Source organism: Vespa velutina, chromosome 11, assembly GCF_912470025.1.
Source record: "Vespa velutina chromosome 11, iVesVel2.1, whole genome shotgun sequence".
Classification (NCBI taxonomy): domain Eukaryota; kingdom Metazoa; phylum Arthropoda; class Insecta; order Hymenoptera; family Vespidae; genus Vespa; species Vespa velutina.
The window spans coordinates 4,085,509-4,095,508 of NC_062198.1; the positions used below are offsets into that span (position 1 = coordinate 4,085,509).

At 40.2% G+C, this 10,000-nt stretch overlaps 1 protein-coding gene across 23 annotated transcripts in view; it reads left to right on the top strand.

The window, feature by feature from the left end:
• LOC124953042 (protein turtle) overlaps window positions 1-10,000 on the top strand; it is a 189,689-nt gene that overhangs the window by 111,230 nt on the left and 68,459 nt on the right. For 19 of the 23 annotated variants that reach the window (XM_047503858.1, XM_047503842.1, XM_047503855.1 and 16 more), the window contains one exon: window positions 2,469-2,507. The exons of 2 other annotated variants lie outside the window; for them this stretch is intronic. The gene's annotated coding sequence lies outside the window, so the exon portion shown is untranslated. Of the gene's footprint in view, window positions 1-1,598; window positions 1,728-2,468; window positions 2,508-4,343; window positions 4,552-4,842; window positions 6,049-10,000 lie in introns of those variants that run through there. 2 more of the 23 variants (XM_047503846.1, XM_047503848.1) reach the window with 2 other exon arrangements.

The following is a 10,000-nucleotide window of genomic DNA, read 5'->3' on the forward strand; positions in this document are numbered from 1 at the left end:
GGAGACGAGTTGAATTCTCGCGAGTTCAACGATATCTTTTGGCGAGAAACGGTGGGTGGAGGAAATCGGTCGGAAAAATCGTCGGAAAAATTGTGTCCTCGCTTCTGGAAAAAGGTTGCTACTCAAATCGACTGACGTTGAGCGTCAGCCTGCAACGTCGGCATAGACAGGAAGAAAATCGAACGTTCCGAGCGTTAAAGAATCCTAGGAAAATTCTCAGTACCGGCTATGTACTACTTTTTTCCACTTTTCGTCAACCTCGTAATATTGTCTTGCTGTGTGTGCGTGGCATCTTTCGTATATGTAGGAAAAATGTCAAAAATTTAATATTAAAATTATGCGAGAAGCAAGGAGAATATGATTATATCGAGAAAGAAGTTGACAGGATGTGGAATTTAAAAAAGAATATTCGATTGGATTTATTCAAATCCATTTTATTGCTCTCTCTCTCTCTCTCTCTCTCTCTCTCTCTCTCTCTCTCTCTCTCTCTTTTGCTACATGTAGATATGCAAGTGGTTTGCAGAGAATGATGTTAAGAAATTTAAATTACATGGGTTAAAAGTACGTATATGTACATAGATTCGAAAATATACATAAACGTGGGGATATGGAAAAAGCGGCGTGACTAAGAACATTAGATGCGCTACCGAGTCTGAAGTTTCTACAACAACATAGTTCATACGTATACTCATGCCGGTTCTTCTTGGCAAGTCCTTTAGCGTGCAAACTGTCTCGTTTATATTACAAACTTGAACGTTGTACTCGCAAAGTCGTACTCATAATATAAACGTTCATTTCGAAAATCATTTATTACGATTTAATTAACTTCGACAACGGAACAATGAAAATTCATGTTTAAATTATATTCATGAAACAGATGGTCAGGTATATTCAGACCCTTTCAAAATGTTAATGAAGACATTATTAATTCTAGCGTAATGAAACAAAAATATTTCAATTTCATCATGTTCACATTATAGCCTAATTCGTGATATTCACATGATATATACATACGAAAAAAATTGTCTATAACTTTTATCATATATTTTCTATATATCTATTTCCCTGAAGATATTCTTTTTTATCGTAGTCTGATGCTGCCCAGATCTTTCTCTACTTTTCGCCTAACGACTCAGCCATGACAAGTATATCGACCGTGTTACCCACCCCTAAAACTACCTCCTTTTCTATGCGAGATCGTAAGAAACGCCATTAACGCTCGCGGTTACGCCGGAATGCCGATGGAACGGATGTACGATTTCTTTCGAGGCCTCGACCTCGACCTCCAGGCGTGTACGTCGAGAAATCGGGCCCGCCATTTGTCGAAAGCTTTCTATGAAATGTTAACTTATTCGTTGATTCGCCAAGTCATTGGTTTTGGATTTTTACGAGTTTACGTTCGATGAAATCATTTTATTGCAGATCATACGGAATATTATATTGACAATTTATTTTATTAAGCGTTCCCTTTCGATCGTAACAACGAAAAAATTGAATTCATTTTGTATTCCTTTAGATCGTAATTTCTCGAGAATGAAATTGATAAGCGTATCAATTTGCCAAGAAAGCAGCGTGAACTGGAAAAAGTGGAAAGCTTCGAAATCTCGAATATCTGGGAAAAACAGTGGCAGCAGGTGTTCGAGACAAGCTTTCGAGAATAGATCGACGAAGCGTGCTACCGCTCTTGATAGTTCTTTCGTGAAATGAAGGGCGAAACAAGCGATCGGGTAACTATCACCAAAGGCGATTATATTACTATCTATCTTTAGAGGCAAATATTTCCACAACGAAACATCGCGGAAACTTGAAACGACGAAGCCCCTTTAACGGCTGCAAACTCTCCAAGTTCGTTGGAAGGGCTCATTTCTCGTAGCTCTCATATTCTGAACAAATTTTTGTTGGATATTTGCGAAAGTACTTACGTACGAAAGTACTTCGACTAATCGAAATTTTTCATCCGTCGATATGTGTAGTAGTATCTCATACAGATAGATCGAACGCACGTCTTCGAACGCACGTCGAAGTTCGTTCCTGATAAATGATATCGAAAATTCGATTTTCATTCGTTCTTCACATTGCCGAGAAGAAACGAACGTGGAAAACGGTCGACCTTTTTCGATCATATCTCGCGGAGGATCGTCGAATTCTCGAGAGAGAAAGAGACAAAGGAATTTCTCGCGAAAGGACTTTCCTATATTCGTGTCTCTCCTATTCTTTCACTTTTTCCTTTCTCTTTTCTCATTCACATCCTGCGTGTTACATCGCTCTTTCTTTTTCTCTTCCCTTTGTTCCATGCTGCTTCCATCACCCTCGAGAGTATCACTCTCCCTTCGGTCGCACGATCGCCTCGAACGAAGATTTTCCGAGCTGTAAATTGCAAAAGTTCTCTTACGTGTACCTCCTATATAACGATCCTTAAAACTAACAGGTTTATTTCTTCTTTTTTTCTTTCTTTCTTTCTTTTTCAGACATTGAAGAGGCGTATCGCTACTAGTCCACGCTCGATGGTAAGTTTTAATCTTTATTTCGTTAAATTTTCAACAAAGTGTATGTAGTCGCAAGCAGGTTTCGATCGGATTTCGATTGGATTTCGATCGAATTTCGATCAACGGACGATAAAATTGCATGATACGCAAGGTAACTCGATACTTACTCATTCGAATTGTTCGTACACCAACGACGATACTCAACCGGAGGAATATAATTTTAATTAACGTTAAGTATAATCGAACGAAAGAGCGTCACGCTCGACACCGATGTTTTTATTCTGCTTCGCATTGAAGGGGCACTTTACTGTATTGCCATCGTGTTAAATGCTTTTTGCAATCTGTCGAGTCTCTCGTGTGTTACATCGGTAATCCGTTAAATAATAAACTCTATAATTCTTGACGTTGTGTCACGTATCGATGAAAAATATCTGACGAAGAAAAATTTTCATGAAAAAATTCATATCGGTTGATTCGACGAGGTAGACAATAGCTTTGTCCATTTTAGCAGCGTTGTTTAATTTCAATTTATTAATTAACCAGCTTAAATGAAATCATCGACTTTTCATAGATTTAAGTATTAAAGTAACGTATTATAAAAGTAGTTATTGAAAGATAAAAAGTGATGATGAGAAAACAAAAAGAAACAATGCAAAAATATGAACACTTTTCGCCGAACAAATTCACAATACGAATATACACGTACATTTGTGGGCGTTACATTTCTTATGGCATAGTGTAGGACGGTTGGGTTTGGTCAATGCGTTCAGCATTATTTAGGGGTTGCAAAGGATTCATTTCATCACAGCACGAGCCAAAGCTCGGCTTTTGTGGGTCGTGGATACACGGGGTGAAACGGCGCTTGATTAACGGCGAGGCTGCCGTCTGGCAAGAAAGGGGATCAGGTGTCAAAAGCTACCTGAGCTGACGCTGTAGCTTCTCCCATTATTATCAATTTATCTTATGTTTCGCTTACTCTCTCTCTCTCTCTCTCTCTCTCTTTTTCTATCCCTCCCTCTCTCCCTCTCTCTCTCTCTCTCTCTCTCTCTCTCTCTCCCTTCCTCTTTTTCTCTCTATTTCTCTCTCGTTTCTTCTTTAACGATTAAAACCATTTATTGAGAATACCAACTTATTAATTGACCTTTTTATATTTATCTGATCAATTTAATTTTCACGTTCGATCATGGTATAAATTCAATCAAGAAAATAAAGTTCTTTCATCGTTCACCCTCATAAACATCTACATTCAAAAGAACCGTAAAGCTTCGATTGCTAGATATCAACGTAGAAGAGAAACAAAGTTGCAATATTCGTTCTCGAGTCCACGCTCCACGTGCGTCGTCCTCGAACATCGTCGATCGGTGTTCTCCTCTGAGAGTAGAAGTATCGAGGGGAGAAAGGCGTGGATATCGAGGAAACTTCGTTGGAAAAAGGGAGATACTTCGGGGTGAAGACAAAGAGAAAAGAAGTTAAAAAAGAAGAAGAAGAAGAAGAAGAAGAAAAATGAAAAAGTTGTAAAGGAAGAAACGAAAAAAGGACAAAGTGGACTGAGGGGTTACAAAGAAAGATAGCCGAGGACACAAGAGAGAAGTAGAAATAAAAGGAGAAAAAGGAAAGAATAGAGAGTGACTTGTAAAATCGTCCGGGGCCCGTGAAACCATCGTTACGTTCTTGGATGCCGCCCTTCCGCCCGATCAATATTGCGTTGGTGGGGCCAAGGCAAGGTAGCTCGGTGGTGGAAAACGAGGGATTGGAAGGAGAACATAGACAAGGGACACTACGTGAGAGAAAGAGAGAGGGAGAAGGTTAGGGGAGGTAGTAGGGCGATAGAGATAGAATAGTAGGGGTTGTTTGGCGAGAGTGGGGTTGATAGGAGGCAAGAGTCTGTCATGGCGGCGCGCACCACCGCCAGGCAAGCGGCAGCTCGACATCTTTCCTCGTCGCGTGTTACGCGCTTCTGTTCTTCGGCTTCTCTTCGAGCCACGTCTTGGTTCTTCGTCGAAAAGGACATTTCGCTCATAGGATATTCACGGATTGGTGTTTTCGATTGAAGCTTTACGCGAGTGTGAGAAGCGTTCTGTGCTCTTCGATTTTTCGTTTCTCCTTTTCCCTCTCTCTCTCTCTCTCTCTCTCTCTCTCTATCTCTCTCTCTCTCTCTCTCTCTCTCTCTCTCTCTCTCTCTCTCTCTCTCTCTCTCTCTCTCTCTCTCTCTCTCCTTCTCTCTTTCTTTCCCTCCTTCAGTAGTGACACAGCTTGTGATCATTTGTTTTGTGCGATCAAGTCGTTGGTGATCTCTATATACCTCGTAGAGACACAGATGATCCAAAAACTATACACGCGTATGTAATTCCCTTAGAGTCGTCTTAATGGGATCGAAAAAAGGAAAGAGAAGTGTCAAAGAGTTTATTGCTCGGAGAAGATATTTTCAAAAAAGACAAGACATTTTTGAATAAGTCAAAACGGTTGCTGTGTCGAGGGCTCAATCGATCTTGAAGGTTGTGCCTTTCGAAGGTCGCTTCGATACTCCCACGGAATTTCCGCATCGCGCTTTGGATCGAACTCCATTCGCGTCGTGCGTGACACTTTGCTTCGACGAGAGCCCAGCACTGCTCTCTGTGTGTAAACTTTTTCTCTATTTTCTCGACGAGCATGCCAACGTCGTGACGAGCTGGTGGAAGATGTCGCGTAACAGTGAGTCGTTTGATTGAACAGACTAATCGTCGGGGTGTTTATCAAAGGATACTCCAGGACATTTGCGGATCTGAAGAAGTTGAAGTGACATCGGTGAAGATAGGCGAGGGTGGCCATCGCGGTTGGACCGAGCTGACACCGGCCGAGTCTCTTCAAAACGGATCAGCAGGAGTAACAATGTCCTAGCGAAGGCAGGACCTCGTCTAGACCGCTCCCCCTCGTCCTGATCCATTTCTTCCGAAACCTAAACCCTTGCTAATGTTGCTGTCCTAAGCCAACGAATACCAAAGCAAACTTTATCCGTGCTGACGCATTATACGTACATGCACACATACACGAATACACGCGTATACCTACAGACACATATACCGAGTTCGCTTTCGTCCTCTCTCTCTCTCTCTCTCTCTCTCTCTCTCTCTCTCTCTCCCTCTCTCTCTCTCTTTACCATCTCTTTTTTACTTATCATTCTTTTTTATCAGCTTTACTTTTTTATTCTGCGATACACTTTGCTGCTTGTTACGAAGAAGGGGAAATAGAGAGAAAGAATTGAAGATAGACGGACATAACTAAACACGCATAGGTATACGTACGTATTCAAAGACTTACACGCATATAGACGAAAGCGAGCTTCCCGAATCCGGCCAAGTCCAAAGTCCTTAATCCCGTGGGGCTCCGCCCGCACGCGAAGGAACCACACCCCGAATAGAGAAAGAGAGAGAGAGAGAGAGAGAGAGAGAAAGAGAGAGAGAGTGAGAGAGAGAGAGAGAGAGAGAGAGAGAGAGAGAGAGAGAGAAAGAGAGAAAGAAAGAAAGAAAGAAAGAAAGAGAAGAACGAGAAGAAAACTCAAGATCCGGATTTAACGTGCTCCTTGGTAAGCATAACTTACTCTATTGCTCGATTCTTTCTTATTTCTTCCTATTCTCACCCTTATGCGCTCGGTTATTCAAAAGATTAGATAATCTTGCTCGAGGCCAGAGAAAATAAGAAAGTAGAGAACCATGTGGAGTGAAATATAATGCTTTATCCCCTCCTCGTGTGCTCATTTTTATATTCTATCCTTTCCTCGGTCAGATTGACAGTCCACATGGCCTCCTTCCATGCTGGATGCAGGTTGCAACGCCGTCGCATAGGTTGGGTTCCTCGTTTACGATTGGAAGTGGGTGAAGGACTAGCGTGCACTCTGTATTCGTCTACGTCTAAAAAGTTTAATATATCTTATTCCCTTTGAGAATATTTTACTTTAATGCTTGAGATGATTTCGTGATTATACGAGTCGAGTTATGCGAATAAAGTGGGAGTGTCTTGGTATCGTGATTTTGCGTAAACGCATGCGTGTGATGTGTTTATTAAGGGGTTAATGGACGTAGAAAGCAGAATGATCAACCTCTGAAGCAACATTAGCTTACATAGTGAGTGCTTCTTATCTCGTTTGCACTTTGACGAATCAATCAATGTCATTGGTAAAACTTGTTTTATTGGATCTATTTTTCGATCATTACTGTTTTAAGGATAAAAAAAAATATATATATATATATATATATATATATATATATATATAGGATAAAACATATAAATGCGTGTTTACAGTTAGTCGAGATATATAATAATTTCAAAATGATCGATAGTTTTTTTCTCATGTTTTATTTTCCTTCCTTTCTCATCTTCCCCATCCCTCCATGTATCGTTATTTACGAGTAGTCGTTGCTTTCGACGCTTCGATAAAAACAGCTGAGGCGCGTAAGTCTATGACTTATCGATGCGAATGCGAGCACCTGCAACGCAAACGATATAAGCCGATTCCTGAAGTAGCCGTATTTGATGCTCTTTAATATTCACTTCGATCAATAGGGACATTGATTGTGATATTCAATGGTAACTCAAGGATTTTTTTTACATTTGTTTTTCTTTACATTTATTCTATCTTTATACGATCGTTAACGAAAATGATTTTCGATTCTTTGAAAAAACAAACTCGTCTGACCTTTTGCTGGGATTTACTGCTGTGTGATGTAACACGTGGAAGTAAATTTTCTAACTTTAGACTTGGATTTAAGAGAAAAATAAGAAAAGAAAGGATGAAAAAGGTAGAAAAAGAGAAGGAAGGCAACTCTAAACCTTGAGAAAATTCAGGCGGCAAAAATGAGTAGAACTACGGTAAGAAATGAGCGGTTAGATGAACATTAGTCTTCGTTCGACAGCCATTCGACCGGTTGGTTGGCCGGCAAAAGCGCGAAATTAGGTTAAGGGGCCTGACGGTGGAAAAGAAAAGAAGTAGACGGAGAAGAGGAGCATACTGGCTTCTGAGGCGAGTCTAGAGAAAGAGGTGGAACTTTCACGATTCCTTGTAATTGAATCTGACCCTCACCCCGTTATTGTTTCTGCCTGTTTCACCGACTCTACACGGATTTATACCCCGACGCGTACTCCTCCCTTCGATACTTCATCCCATCTGCTTTTTACCCGGCACACGTAATCAGAAATATTAAGAAAAAGAATAAGGAAAGAGGAAGAAACGTCGTTCATTGTTAAAATAGGATGAGAAGAGTGACGGGAAAATTGCTTTCTTCGAGATTGTTATAAATAGTTGATAACATGATTCCAAATAGAGGAGTATACGAATCTATAATAAATCTTAAACTTTAGCGTGGAAGATCTTTTCTTAAAAACAGGGAGCAAACGATTATTTTAGACGAAAGAGAAATGAACGTTTTTGAAGAAATGCAGAGAAATTTTATTAGGTCCATTTGGTATTCGTCTCGAAACAACGGATGAGTGATAAGACGTAGGAAAAAAAAAAAAAAGAAATGCTCGATTAAATCATAACGAAGGGGAGAAATTTGAGTTACCGAGAGCATTGTTTGCCGGCGCTTTTTTCCCTTTCTTTTTCTATTGTTTTTTATCGTCGACGTGAAAAGATAGCATCTTCGTGACAAGCATTTATTCAAAAGCTTTGTTTACTTCTTCGTCGTTGCATTCTTGAGAGCTAACCGAATGTTTATAGAGCTTACGAAAAAAGTACTGTGAATAAGAGAAACTGATAGAGAAGACAGGAGAGACTGAAGACGGGAGAAAAATGCATTGTTTCACTCGCAGTCGGCTCGTATAATCGTCGAGGTTTTACCGCGAGCAACGTTTCAACATTTCCACCGACCAAATTCTCGTTTAATCTCACTTGACCCGGCAAAGCTGTCGAAATTCTCTTCTCTAACGGCGCAACCCTTCCGTCGGTTCGAAATCGGGTATTCCCAACGAAAACTGCTGCAATTGCCGGTGCGAGCTACCGTAGAGCTATTGCGAAGCTATTGCGGATCGCTTGCCTTGAATTGTCGGCCTCTCATCGAATGCGTCGAGCTCGGATATCAAGTACATCGAGTACGATCGACGCCGGTTTAAATCATCGACTTTTTCTCTCTTTCCCATTCTCATTTTTACGATAAAAATAGCAGTACGCCGACAAAATTTATGCAAAACTCCTTATCTCTTTATTAATTTATATTTCTTTACGATTTCAACTAATCTGACATCAACAGCTAATTTTTTTTTTCTTTTTTTTTTTTTTTTTTTTTTTAATACATTAAAGCGAGTTTAATATACTTGTTGAGGGTCTGTGAGCAACGCTTACTAAATGTTTATTGACTGTAAAAATATGATATCGTATTAACTCTGAGATTTGTTCCCTCACCTGCTCTAGAATTTGCAGACGTCATAGACCAGAGAACAATAGGATTCCGTATTTTATTCACAGATGTAGCTTTGCCACGGATTTCAAGACCCCCCTCTTTAAATAAACGGCCAAAAACGGCCAGGCGTATGACAGTACGGCTATTAATGGACGTCGTATTTAATCGCGGTTAGGACGCAGTTGCATCGCCATTTTTACCGGTCAATTTTTATGGGCCATCAAGTGAACGCAGCGCACGTTGCTCGCTGAGAAATATCGCCTCGGACCGTTTCGGCCTCGAAGAAAGAATGATGTCGACGTGGCCGAACGGTATTTCCGAATTCGTTGGGCATTTTTTTCGGAAAGTAGATTAGGCGAAACGTTAAAAGGGAATCGATCGATGTACCTCGAAGCGAGGTAATCGCATTTAATTATACAATTTATATGACCAAGGGAATTTATTTATTACAATTCATTTGTTGAAATTGTACTATCCATACTATTAATTCTATTTTCTTTATTTCTACGTTCAAAAGTTTGCTCCAAATAAATACGATATAAATGGTGTGCCTTTGCTTTAGAGGATTTCAATTACGTTACAGCAATTTAAGTTTTTATTTTTCATGTCTGCTTTTTTTTTTAACGAATAAATAAGATAGTTCTTTATTTTTTTCTTTTTTTTTTTATTTTCGTAAACTGACCAAATAACTGGACAAACGAAGAGACAAGATCTGTCCTTCGGCTTAAGGTACACGATCGAAAGGCTAACGCGAGATTGTGTCGATTTCGAGAACACGCGATAGCTTTTCGTAGGTCGAAGGTTGAAGGTCTCTCTCTCTCTCTCTTTCTCTTTCTCTCTTTCTTCCTTTGTAATGTTGGTAATATGCAACGGTACCGTCTACTTAAACGGACAAGTAGACGTAAGACGTCGAACTAGCGAGACCTCGAATCTACCTACGCGTGTTTGCGATATGTGTGTGTATGTAACTTGAGAACCAATATTCTCTAAACCGACAGCGATTCCGCTTCTCGTTTCCGCGAGTTTCCGTGACGAATCGTCGTTAAAACCGGATTCTCATGGCTAACTGTCGTCCTGCCAGTTTGATTATTTGTTAGAACATTGTTCACGTGATGACATTGGAGCATGAAATCCCCACCGATG